The sequence below is a fragment of the Gopherus evgoodei genome, chromosome 10 (genome assembly GCF_007399415.2).
Source record: "Gopherus evgoodei ecotype Sinaloan lineage chromosome 10, rGopEvg1_v1.p, whole genome shotgun sequence".
Lineage (NCBI taxonomy): Eukaryota > Metazoa > Chordata > Testudines > Testudinidae > Gopherus > Gopherus evgoodei.
In genome coordinates this window covers 27957353-27971030 of record NC_044331.1, presented here as the reverse complement: position 1 = coordinate 27971030, position 13678 = coordinate 27957353, and the positions used below count along the sequence as shown (strand labels likewise).

The 13678-nt window shown below is 42.0% G+C and overlaps 1 protein-coding gene across 5 annotated transcripts in view; it reads right to left on the bottom strand.

Annotated features, from left to right (window-relative positions):
- RNF111 (ring finger protein 111) overlaps positions 1–13181 on the bottom strand; it is a 97961-nt gene extending 84780 nt beyond the window's left edge. For all 5 annotated transcript variants that reach the window (XM_030578740.1, XM_030578742.1, XM_030578745.1 and 2 more), the window contains exon 1: positions 12851–13181. The gene's annotated coding sequence lies outside the window, so the exon portion shown is untranslated. The remainder of the gene's footprint in view (positions 1–12850) is intronic.
- Between the last annotated feature and the right edge of the window lie 497 nt (positions 13182–13678).

Sequence of the window (13678 nt, the reverse complement as noted above, 5' to 3'; positions counted from 1 at the left end):
TGCGTGCCGTCTTTGGCACGCGTGCCATAGGTTGCCGACCCCTGATCTACCCTTTCATAAGAAAGGAGCTATAGTACACTGAAATGGGAGAGCTGTGTACAGACAAGGCTATTTTCACTCTATGAACACTTTACCCTATGCTACATGTGGTGGCAAATTGGCAGAGAGTGTCCAATATCGTATTAGCTCCCCTCATACTTGCTGCCAGGGAAGACTCCCCTCACTGCTAGAACATTAGGCTGCTGGTATGCAAAAACATTAGTCTCCACAGACTAGACTGGGGAAAACAAAACAACAAACATTTTTGCTCTGACAATTGTTGTGAAATAAAAGCAGCAATACCCTTGGCAAGGTATTTAATGTCAGTATGCTTCAACTGGTATATACACTTCCCATTTAGACTCCCAAAAGGACAATCCAAAAGCATTTGACTCCAACTGTGATAACATTAGAAGCATCTCCTATTCCTCTCAAAGTAATCAAGCTAGAACAAACAATAAGCAGGACACCAAGTAGCACCATGGGAATACGAGTGCCATTATGTTCTCTAACCTAAGGTGGGAAAACCACCAATGAAGTACACAACTGAGTTTAAAATTCATGTGGACTTTGCCAAACCAATCAGAATTATCTTCTATTAAGAGATCAGTGATCCACTACTGCCTGCATCTTCAAATTACTGGTGGCATTTTGGGGTGGACAAATGTATTTTGGATGTCACTAATACCTAAGCCCTTGTCTATTTCGCAAAAGGCTGAAGAATTTAGCTTCAGAAAGACTACTGAATTTTATGGTACTATGGTGTAGCATAGTGGAAATTCTGGTTCATCAGCTAGCTGCTTCTACTAAGATCAGCAGCTATGAGATGATGTAAATGTTATTAACTATCATCTTCTTTAAGTTTCAGAGTTAATTCTAAGATTGTTTCAGGTTGCTTACAAGCTCAAAGACAACACTACATCAGTTTATGGTTACTTTGCATTCTCTTCATGGTAATACACGATAGAGCTGGTTGAAACAGAACTCTGCAGCAAGGGGCGGTTACTGCAACAGACCCACCATTAGTAACTATGAAATCCACAGGGCTCTGGATATCCTCAGCTTAGTTTGGAACACTCTAGTCACAATAAAAAGTTTTCTATTAGTAAAATTTGTGATTAAACAGCCTAAGTAATATTTGTAGGACTTTATCCTAGATCATAAAGCAAACGAAACAGTGGTATTACACAATCAGTGGTGTCTCTCTAAGAAACAATGCTTATTCCCTTGTCCACTGGGATTGCAGATTACATCATCAATGTTGGAAGAATCTCATTGCAGAGAATCTGAAAAGTAGACTTGGTCATTTAGAAATTGGTCGACTAATTATTGTCACCTTACACCACCCTCAAGACTTTTTCCCACCAGTGTGTAGAGTGCACTCGGTTTCCGACTCATCTTCACAAGGTAGAGTTTGTTAAAGTAGACATTTGCTATTTAGGGTCGTTACGTGGGCACAAATTAGACCTGGTCTACAACAAAAACTTTGGTTGACCTAGCTACATCGCTCAATGATATGAAAAATTCACACCCCCAAGAGACATAGTTAAGCCAACCTAAGCCCTGGTATAAACACCAGTAGGTCAACAGAAGAATTTTTCCATGGACCTAGCTGCTACCTCAAGGGGGTGAAACAATTACAGTGATGAAAAAAAACCTTCCATCACTGTCTACACCAGGGCACCCCAGAGGCACAGCTCTAATGCCACTGGGGCATAGACATATCCTCTGTAGTAGCATTCTGTACCTTCCACTTAAATTTACTACAACACAGAAGGTCGTAATCTGCTTCTTCGGGAATCTTTGAGCAAAAATTTTCCAAAGCTGGAGAACACCACACGAGCAAGGTAGACACAAAAATATCACTGCTAATGATCAAAAGCCATTGGTACCTGGATGTACCACGTCTTTTGCTAGAACTGTGTCAAAGTAAGACCAGCCTCACTTTTACTTCATTTCACTCCACCATTACTATTCTTTCATTCTTTTGTGATGGGAAGTCACAAGTATTTCATGCAAAAAATAAAGCCAATGATTAAGAGAATAAGAAAAGACATCATGTAAAAGAAAAAAAATGTTATGGAAAGTAAAGAATGTAGAAGCATAGCAACACTTTCAAAGTTGCACCTGTGTGGTTTTCCAACAGATATATAAGAGACACCACTCACATTAAGAAATAGCCAACTGAAGATGTACAGTTATGTTTTCAGTAGCTGGAACCTATAACAAAGCACTTGATTTAGAATCCCAATTTAATTTTTACCACGAACTTGGAAACAGAAAGATGTCTAGTGGTATTATCCCTGTATGTAAAGTTTCCTCCAAAACATGTTGAAAGAGCACTAATTTGTTTTGGCCTGAGGATGGAAGGGGGTTTAACTGAATTCAAGTGGGGCCACAGGCACAAGATCAATATTGCATCCACGTCTTTCTTTAAAGCAAGGGTGCAAAGAAAAAGATTGGTTTGTGCCATTTATACTTTATTATGTATAAAGGTGATCCAAGGGTTTTTCATATAGAGTTTTTCCAATTTTTTATCCATATCAGAAATGTGTGCTTTGTCCAAGCCGGAAGATTATGCTGAAGAACAGTGCTGATACCCACAAGAGTCAAGAAAGGAAAAGGAGGCTTAGTCAAATTGTTTAAAATGTTGACTTTATTCACCTCTATTGATTAAATTTGCATTTTGAACAAAAAAAGACAGAAGGCTCAACATTCTGGCCTTCCTTTCTCCCTCTCCTCCTTCTTCAGCACCAAGTATGAGGATGAAGTACAGACAAAATCCCACTCCCCACACACACACTAGTTTTCCCAGGCCTTCTATTTCTGATGTTGCTAATGTAAGCAGGAAAATACTTCCAGCCTGCTATACATACTCACAAATCAGAAAACAAAAAGGCCACAAAAATTTTTTTCAGTATCTTCGTGAGGTCACCTTTACAGTGGTACTGTTTGGCATAATACTCATAGTGCACTCGTGGCTTTTTTTTTTTTTTAAAGAGATGCATCACTCCTCCACCAGAGCTTCCACCGAGGCCTGGTCTACACTTAAAATCTAGGTTGACATAGCTATGTGTCAGTTAAGAGGGTGAAAATTCTCACCCAAAACTACTGTAGGTATGCCAATCTAACCCCCAGCGTAGACAGCTAAAATGGAAGTATTCAAACATCAGTTACCATAATTTGGTAAAGTGGTGTTCCTACAGAAATAGAAAGAAACCTTCCTTCGCTATTGGCTGCATCTACACTACAGGGTTATCCCAGCATATCTACAGCACCATAGCGATACTGGTGTGCTTCCAATAGCATAGACTTACCCTCAGACTTATGTCGCCTCCACTTCCACTCACCCACTTACTTTGCTATACCAATACTAGATATGTGGAAACATTTTCTTAACAGATATTTGAGGAAGAATTTCTAGACATTTGAGTGGCCATATCTAAAAGAAATAGCAAATAGTGGTGCTCTTTCATCTGCAGTGATCACCACTTACAGCTCTTTTTTTTTTTTAATTATATGTACCGAACATTTCTTTCTGGTACAGTCTTCATCCTGCCAACAAGATGACAAGGAATTTGAGAATTTGACCACAGCCTGAAATGCTGAATATCAAACATAACTTACTTGCTTTAGGAAAGTACACTGAGGACTACTAAATGTCTCTACAAAAACTTACCTACCCTGCAATTAACTATAATAAGCTAAATTATTTAAATTCTATTTAAGAAAATATTAGAAGTGTAGTAGTTACTATATTACATTATTGTATCTGTGTTCTGTCCAGGAATAGACAGTGAACTGCAAAACAAACAAGTTTGCTTTCCTCTTGTGATGTATCAAGGTAGCCAGAGCATTTTTTAAAAACTATCGTTCTACATTATAAAGATCTTGTGATGCCAGCTTTCAGATTCTCCAGAGACAGCCAGAGGTTTCCAGGAAAGAGCCTATCCCCCCCCGGAAACAGCAGGGGTTGGAGGCAAGCAGTGAGGTAGGGGTAACGAGGCGACAGAGTCCTGGTGGGGAAGTGAGGTGAGTGGCAAGCCAGCAGCGAATAGGGGTCCTTGCTGTGGGCAGGGGGGTGCCTGGCAGGGGAAGGAAGGGGGGGGTGAGACAGAAGGCAAGCTGTGAGCCAGCAGTAGGGTGAGGAGGCAGGCGGGAGGTGGGGGGACGCGCCTGTCTGGCTGCAGTCAGGGGAGTGAGGTGGTGAGTGGCAGGTTAGGGGGTGAGGAGGGATGCAGGGGGGCCACCCCCCAAAAAACCCTTACATAAATAAATTACAATTATTTAGATGTACATATGTGAATATTACTTTATTAACTTTAAGAAAAATAAATAATTTTAGGAAAAAGTGTCAGTGTGGCCACCAGCAAGAATGCGTCCACTCTCTAAGGCCACCAAATAATTTGTTGTGAGAACCCCAGCCTTAGGTGAAATGGATGAACAATTTACCCTATCAAAGCCTTCCTGCATTCCCCTCCCCACAGAAGTAGTCCACAGCCTCATGATTACGTTCCTTGCCCATGGAAGGCTGAACAGAGCTCTTCAGAGCCTATAAATTCTGCCCTGCTTAGTAAGTCTGACAACATTGCAGTGCCCTGATAGGCTGAAACGAGTGTTGAAAGACCCAACCAGGAAATTAAGTCATGTCTTACATTGGCAATGTAATGCATTAAAGAAAGAAACTCAGCCAACTGATATACTTTAAAGTAGTTAAGGAGAATTATGCATACAGTATTAGCTATAAGGTTTTGATTCCTGTAATGCTATCTGCATTATTTTGTTGGGTTTCTATTTTGTCTGCTACTGGCAGCAGTTTAACATCCTTTATTAGTATCTCAAACAAAAAAAAACCCACACACAAACACCACACAACACAAACAAAGGCATGTCAATCTCCCAAAACTCCCTGAAATCTATTGCCACTGCAGATAACTGGTACTGCAACACAAGTCAATGCATGATATTAAACAACAAAGAATCCACAGTGGAAGTACTTATGAAAGCAAACCCTCACATTCAAGGTCAAGGGAAATGCATGCGCCTGTCATGCTGAATTTCCTTACTTTTCTGAAGTACTGCCACTGTAGTGTGACAATACTTTTCATCTAGTTTCAGTTCCATGTGTTTTGACATATTTCTTTCCAAAGCTAGCATGCTTTTGAAGCAGTCTTGTACCAGCACTATTTTTATATGAAAATCTAAGAATATACAAGCCTATTTACATTAATAGACGTATGACAATTTACACTAATGAATATCGTTAGGGCCTTCAACCAGCATCTCTAGGTTAAGACGGATGCCTAAGTGGGCCTTTCCAGATTCTGTTTCCTCACCCATTAAAATCTAAGGCCATTATCCTACAGCTGGGTCCTTGCACAGAGCCTAGTGACAAGGATCTCCCAGGATTTTCCATTAAACTTCTAGCAGCAGAGAGTTTAACATTTCAGACACTTCAAACTTTATTAATGTGAAAGTTTGCATTCTGTCAGACCACAGCCAGATATATTATTTATGTTTTTTAAAACTGGGACCAGGGATTGCAAGGCAGTTAAAGGTGTCTGTCGATTTTTAAGAGCCCTGCAAAGTGAATACAGGGCAGGTAACAGGCTCACTGACCATACCTGCTATTTTTTTAAAACTCAAAAACTTCAACTACTGTTTTTCCTCTCCCTATAAGAGTACCAAACACAAGTCTGGTGCTCTCTTATTTGATGGGCTAGACAAAGGTCTCAGTCATGACTTATGTGCTCTCTTAGCCATCTGTGGAAGGAAACTGAATCTTTAACAGTAACACAAAGGTATTCAGGCTTTGGAATTAAATAGGTATTTTTAAAAAAGTTTTAAATAGTCTGAATAATTTTCAGGTTTCAATGGCATGTGTAATATTGCAATCTTACCAGTTTTAAAGGAGAAAAAGGGTAGATAAGACCTACATTTCCAACAAAAAAAAATAAAAGTAGAATTTGTTTGGGGAGTATTTCAGGCTTTTATACATCATGTAACAACAGCAGGACAAATCCCAGTTTGTGCAGATAGTCACTTCTAAGGCTACAGGAGTGCTTGCACCTTCAGCCAGCAAAGTTCATCAATATGTACCTCCCCTCATACTACGAGTTCAACATGATATACTTTCTAGATTGTCAATAACTTATCCATGTTAGAACAAATTTCCCCACCTTTAAAAATTGTGATAGTGAAAAATGAAAACAATCTTACTCAAAAGTAATGCTTTGAGGGGCAACAGTAAGGGTTGAGGGGCAAAAGAGGTATGTTTTTCCAATCATGTTAGTTCTATCAAGAGTTGATCTACACAAAAATGTTATGGCATAATTATGTTGGTTGGAGGTGTGATTTTTATTTTTATTTTGCTAGAAGTTATACTAGTAACAATTCTAGTGTAGACAGTTATACTGGAACAAAGGTGCCTTACACTGGTATAGCATGTTCTGGGTCCTGAAACAGAAATTATACTAGTATGAATTATTTTATAATAACTGCATCCACACATATTAACCTACATCTTAACTTTTTAATCATGCTAAGGTATCTCAACCAAGCGAAAACAATAAAAAAAGCCACCCTTTTGCCCATCAAGACAGGGCATAAAGGACTAATTAACTAGGTCTTGTCTACACCTGAAACACTACAGTGGCACATTGCTGTAGTCTTTCAGTGTAAATACTACCTACGCCAAGGGGAGGGGTGTTCCCATCAGCATAGGTAATCCACCTCTATGAGAGGCAGTAGGTTGACAGAAAAAATCTTCTGTCTAGCACCGTCTACATAGGGAGTTAGGTCAGCTTATATACATCATTCAGAGGTGCGGATTTTCCACATCCCTGTGTGACACTGCTGGGTCGACTAAACTTTTTAGTAAAAGTAGCAAAGAATCCTGTGGCACCTTATAGACTAACAGACATTTTGGAGCATGCTCCAAAACGTCTGTTAGTCTATAAGGTGCCATAGGATTCTTTGCTACTTTTGCAGATCCAGACTAACACGGCTACCCCTCTGATACTAAACTTTTTAGTGTAGACCAGACCTTATATGATGCTATTGGGTTCTGATTCAACATAAAGAGTTTACTTTTGAAAAAAATTAATGGAAATATTTTAAAATACATCAAGATGTGCAGTTAGAGTACCCCACACATTTGCTATTACTACTTTAAATTTGATATTAGAAACTTACTTCCACAGTTTCATTTGCAATATTAGATCAGAGGAGAAGTTCTAGCAAGAAATACAACAGGAAAGTTAGAACTAAGCTAGGAGACAGTCTGAAGATCCTGACCTAAAGAACAGGAGCAAGAAGAATGTAAAGGCTCACCCTAGAGTGCCAGCATTCAGGAGCACACACATGCCTCTCAGAGTAATGGGAGATCTCGATAACCATTTATGAACACCAATATGGATTCACAATCAGGCAAGTTAAGAATAGGAGCATATTAGGTTGAGTTCACTTCATTGTGGATTTCATTTAAAACAGCATTACTTTATAAACTCAAAAACTGCTATAGTAATGACAAACATTTGAGGTGTTCTATTTGTAATTGAAAGATAATACTAACATATTTCCAAAGTTTGGCCTTTTTTTTTTTTTTTTTTTTTTTAAAGTTTACCATCTTTAATTGGATTCCTTCCTATAATCATGGTAAGTATTCAATGCTTACACATAAGATATACCATATTTTATTAAATTTAGCTCTAAACCAATTATACAAGCTTAAAACCAAATTTCAGAAATGGCTAAAGAAAATTCAAGATATGCAAATAATTGATTCAAGTCTGCATAATTATATTAGTATTGTATTTACAAATCTAGCAGATCCCAGATGATCTGCTACTTTCTACAATGCAATCCAGAAACACACTGTCGCCTAGTAATCTTTCAGAGGAAGGGGTTAAAGACAGAAGGTTATTACTATTTATTCACTTTAGTAAGAGCAAGTTTTAGGAAGCTGTTAAGAACTTGAACAATATGAAACAGCCCTTTAAGGAATTTTAAAAATTCATGACTGTTTGTCCATTAAGCTCACAGATGCCCAGTTGTTACAGAAGAGCAAAAAGAATTATAGCTACACAAAGCACATAGCGGGTAACGATGATGGTAGAAAATGAGTGACAGAAGATTTCGGGAAGTTGCCTTATTGATGACAGTGACTGTTACTAAGCAGAAGTAGTTACAAGAGAAAAGATATTTTCCTATTAAGTACTACAGGTTACTTGTACATAGAGGACAGGATAAGCAGAGAATGTTTGGAAGCTGGGAAAGGCACACATTTCCACTGTTAGACAAGTTCTCATAGCTTTAGATTTACTCAAAAAAACCCACTGAACGCAAGTCTGTGACCGCATATTTTAATTAGTTGACTTGGCAAGATATTTCTTTACACAAACACACACAATCATATTTCTATTCTAAGAGTCAACTTCATTATTAGCAACAGAAAAAAAACGTAACAGGCATTGAACTGAGTTGTACTACAGCAATTCCACTGGTTTGGCAAGAAAACCGTCCAATTTTTAATCTAAACTTGTTAGTATACTGTTACAAAAATTCCAATTTTATTTTCATCCTTACATTTAGTATTCTTAGCTTCAGCTTTAATTTAAACGTGGACAGTTAGGTTAACAACACTATGTAAGTCATGGTTTTAAAATGTAAGCATTACCATTTGAAAACCCAGGAATGTTTTAGCTTCAGTGATCTCCACGGCAAATACAATATCAATGAATTCAGGAGTCAGAGTTACTTTTTTACAACAGAATGAAGAAAAAAAAAAGTTTATTGAAGCCTTTGGTCAAGCCCTAATTTAAGGCTTCAACAAACTAGATGTTCTATTTCCAGGGAAGTGGGAAGATAGCTCTGGCAAATGATGGAAACATTAACTTTCACAAAATCAAGCTTTCATTTAAAATCAAAGTTTCTAGCCCATGTGTCTGCTACGAAAACCTTCTAAACACAAAGTATAATGATGCAGTGCCATCCTGAATCTGCAGACAACTCATTCCTGCCACTCATAGCTTTGCTAAGCAGCAGAATGAAACAAGAATGATTGACACTGTTAGTGAGAACCTTGCATGTGGGAGTGAAACTATCAACAGTTAAGACAATTTCTGATGCTGCTTTGGACAGCTATGGGCAGAAGCAGACACTGGAGTTATCTACCAGGGAGGAACAGCAACTAATGGAGGTTGGGGAACGAGAGTAGCAGAGACCTCTCCCATTTCTTCTCCCGCAATGCAGCCAGGAGATGCTGGGGCAATAGTGGACATTCTTCTGTTGGCAACAACCAGGAAAGACAGAACTACACTTTAGCAACTGGAAGAGATGCAGTCTCATTAGCCCTTCATTTTTCATCTCTTGCTAGTGGGCTTAGTCCACTATCTAGTTACTGTCAGGCAGATGTTTCAAGCCCCAATTTAGGGCTTGTCTACATGGGGAAATTTAAGAGTATACAGTTATACTGCTGTAACTATAGTAAATTTCCCCATGTAGACAAGCCTTAAATAGCTCAGAACAGCAGTGCGGAGCAGAAGAAACTGGAGTTCAAATACTTGCTCAATCAAAGTGAAAATAAAATTCAACTCAGTCCCAAATTATACACATCACAAAGTCACTATACAATCTAGCTCAATATACACATTTGTAACAAGAACAAGAATTAGCACGTGCACTGCAGATCAGGATTAAGACACATCGGTAGAGCTGTTTTGGAAAGCATTTGTGCAGCATCTGCCTACATTATGTCTGGTTTGCCCTGTGCTGTTAGTCTTGTTTACATATGAGTTACCGTGTATACTCGTTCACAAGCCAAATTTTTTTTAGTAAAAAAGGGAAGCACCAGAGAAGGGGGTCGGCTTATGAACGGGAAGAGAGAGTGAGAGGTAGGACACAGCCCCTCCCCCCAACAGAGGGAACAAGGAGAGGCAGCAGAGCCAGAAGGGAAGAGGCAGGGTCAGAGTCTCTCAGCTTCTGGCCACGCTGCTCTCCACCCCCTCCGCTTCCGAAGCAGCTGCAGCTCCAGGACTGGCAGGCTGTAGCCGCGCCACTCAGCCCTGCCCTCCGCCCCCCCAGAGCAGGTTGCAGCCACGCCGCCTGGCCCGCTAGAACATGCTGCGGCCACGTCACCCGGTCTGGCCCGCCGGAACATGCTGCGGCCACGCTGCCCAGCCTGCCGGAGCAGCTCCAGCCAGGCCAGAGACATCCTCCCCTGGCCCTCCCCAGATAAAGTGGGAAGGGATGGGAAGGGGAGAGTGTGGGGGTCCCAGGCTAGGGGTGGAGTCATGTGGGGGGTGGTCACAAGGGTTACTCCCCTGACCCGCAGCTTCTGCCCCCCCCCCAAACAATTCCCCACCAGCTGCTATCCCGGCCCATCAGGATAAGCTGCTAGTGCGCCGAGACACTTTATTTACTTAGGTTTACCTCTGTGCCTGCGGATGCTTGAGGTAAACAAACCATCTCGGCCCACCAGCGGCTTATCCTGATGGCTTGGGAGAAAAAGTTGCCCTGAACTATAGGGCTAGCTTATGAATGGGTCATAAAAATTTTCCATTTTTAACTTATCCATCTTGGGGGAGGGGAGTGGGGGTCATCGTCTTATAAATGAACCGGCTTTTGATCAAGTACATACAGGAAGTTTCACCCTCTTAAAATTCCTGCCATTATCTCAATTATCCAACAATTCAGCCTTCAGGTTCATCATTTTGTGAAAAGATCATCATTAACTGAGCTTTCTAAATATAAAGTTACTACCAAAGCAGAAGATGTGTAAACCGAAGTGTAAAGAATACTCCCTTTTGAAAATACAGTACAGGTTTTCACTCAAGCACATAAAACCAGGAATACATATATACAGGGAATAAGTTTAGCAACATATGTTGTTCTTGTTGATCAGAAGACCTTCCCTGCTCTTCCTTAAAACTCATCCATACTAAGGAAAAAAAGGTTGTTTATTTAACATGATAGTTGGACACATTTTAAGATCTTAATGTAGAGAGGTAAATTGCAGTTTCTGTTAACTGGCTGAGGAACTCTAGGCTCCCCACAAGAAGCCTCAGCAGGTATTGCAGCATACCATTGTACCTGTCATGTCATCAGACCACTTCCTACAGTTTTGAGTCTGGACATTCTGTCCTCTCTCTTGATTGACTGACTGTTTGCCCCAACCCATCCCCATACCTCAGCCACCCACCACCTTCCATGCACATTTCCCTTTTTCCTTCCCCCTCTCTCCTTCTATTTCATTTACCACACACGCATACACCTCTACCTCAATATAATGCTGTTCTTGGGAGCCAAAAAAAAATCTTATCACGTTATAGGTGAAACCATGTTATATTGAACTTATTTTGATCCACTGGAGTGTGCAGCCCCTCCCGCTCCCAGAGCACAGCTTTACCGTGTTAGATCCAAATTCATGTTATATCTGGTGGCGTTATATCGAGGTAGCGGTGTATATTGTCTTTTTGTTCAGCTAATTCCTTAGCATTTTTAATAGATCATAGTATTAACATGACAATTGCAAGACATCAGTCTGCTAGTATGTTATAGCCTATTCGCCTACCCTTTACCTGTCTTCTCTATTCAGACTGTACACTGGTCAGGAAAGGGACTGTCTACTACATTGCATACTACATAGCACAATGGGGCCCTGTTCTCAGCTGGCTCCCAGGCACTACCATAAACAATAAGAGAGTCTGCTAGAAAGTTTACCAACATTATTAGATCAGCAAGGCAAATAATTTCTTTCTTTGAACCAGCAAATTATAACAGTCTATTACACTAAACAGCTTGCGATATGTGCTATGTAATTTTAACTTACTAACAGACAAAAAAATAATTGCAAGCATTACTTTCCCTCTCAGATTCCTAAGACAAGCCAGACAAACACTTTGTGAGGGGGGGAAATAAGTTCAGTGGTTTGAGCATTGGCCTGCTAAACCCAGAGTTGTGAGTTCAATCCTTGAGAGAGCCATTGAGGGGGATCTGGGGCAAAAATTTGTCAGGGATGGTACTTGGTCCTGCTAATGAAGGCAGGGGGCTAGACTTCATGACCTTTCAAGGTCCCTTCCAGTCCTATGAGATAGGTATATCTCCATATATTATTTTTCTGTAGCATCCAAAGTAACAAAAAGAAATGAGTAGAGCAGGAAAAACAAACATTTGAAGTCCCCTATAAACAGAAGAGCAGGTCACATTCTCCTACAATACGCCACTAAAATAGGATCAAGCCAACACACACAAAGTGACAATTATGAGAAACAGATGCCAAATATACCCAGTGCTTACTCTTTCAGAGATTAAAAAAATTAGCCCTCATTTTTGTCATTAAAGCCTGTGACTTCAATGCAAACGTCTCTTATAGACACACAGCAAACATAAACCTCATTCACTCAGGAGGTTATTTTGGGGCTAATTTAAAAAGACCAAAACTTTAACCTCCCTGATGAGAGGTGGCTTTGGCATACATGTCAAAGAGGCATTTAAAAATAACAGTATGTCTCCATCAGCTGAACTGCCCCCACAGGTTGAGGCAATTCCATCAGCAGAGCCTACGTCGATTCCCTCTACCCCACCGTCACATTAACATCCACACAGGAAAGGCCTGACAACCACACACAACAAACGGGGCCGTTCACCCGAGACCCCTTTATCTGCCACCCATCGCACCAAGGGGGGCCATCAGCAGCCTCGGACTCACCCACACCTGAAGGTGGACAATACGCACCTCCCTCCTCTCCCCCACAGCCACGCTCCGGCCCCGCCCCCACGTCCCCCTCCCAGCGGGGGGACCCCAACCTACCTGGGACGTTAACGCCGAGGGAGGGGGCGCTAGGTGGTAACAGCCCCCAGCTAAGGGGAAGGGAGAAAAAGGAAGAGGCGCCGCCAGCCACCGGAAGGACCCAGCGCGGCACAGCTCGTTTTGGCCCGGCCCAGCAGGCCCCGGCTCCCTTCTCCGCTACGCCCTCACCCGCGGCCCTGCCGCCCCTCAGGCACAGCCCGCAACACGGCCTCCGCCCCGCTGGCCGAGTCCCCAGCCAAGCCGCTCGGAGCCCGGCGAACGCGCAGCCTGGGCGGTTGGGTTCTGTCTGCTGCGCAGCCCCCTCCGCGGACCGCCGCTGCTGCCGAGCCCTCCCTCCGCGCGCTGCCGAGCCCTCCCTCCCCAGGCGCGGCACGACACTTGGTGCTGCTTTACAGCAGCCTGCAGAGCGCAGCCGCGGCGCAGAGCGCCCCTCCTTCTGGGCGGCGCGTAGGGTGGCGCGGGGCCTGTGCTGAGGAGCGCCATCTGTGGGGCGGAGGCGGGCATGGCAGGGGCGGCAATCGCACAGCTAGGACCGCTGTGCTCAGCCCACGGCTGGCTCGTGATGGAGAAGGCAGAGACGGGGCAAAGAGGTAAGCTATGCAGTTATGAGCCAGGCCCAAGCACATGATGCGATTGGTGCACAAATCACCAGATCTTGTTAAATAATAAATGCTGGGATCTTCGGATTTGCTTTATGGTTTCTGAGCCTCTCAGGTGCACTCCCTTCATCTTTTCATATTTTTCTCTTTAACCTGGAGGGTTACAAACTTGCTTCAAAATAGCTGAAGATCAGATCAGTGATGAATGCACCTGCAATAAGGAGTCTGC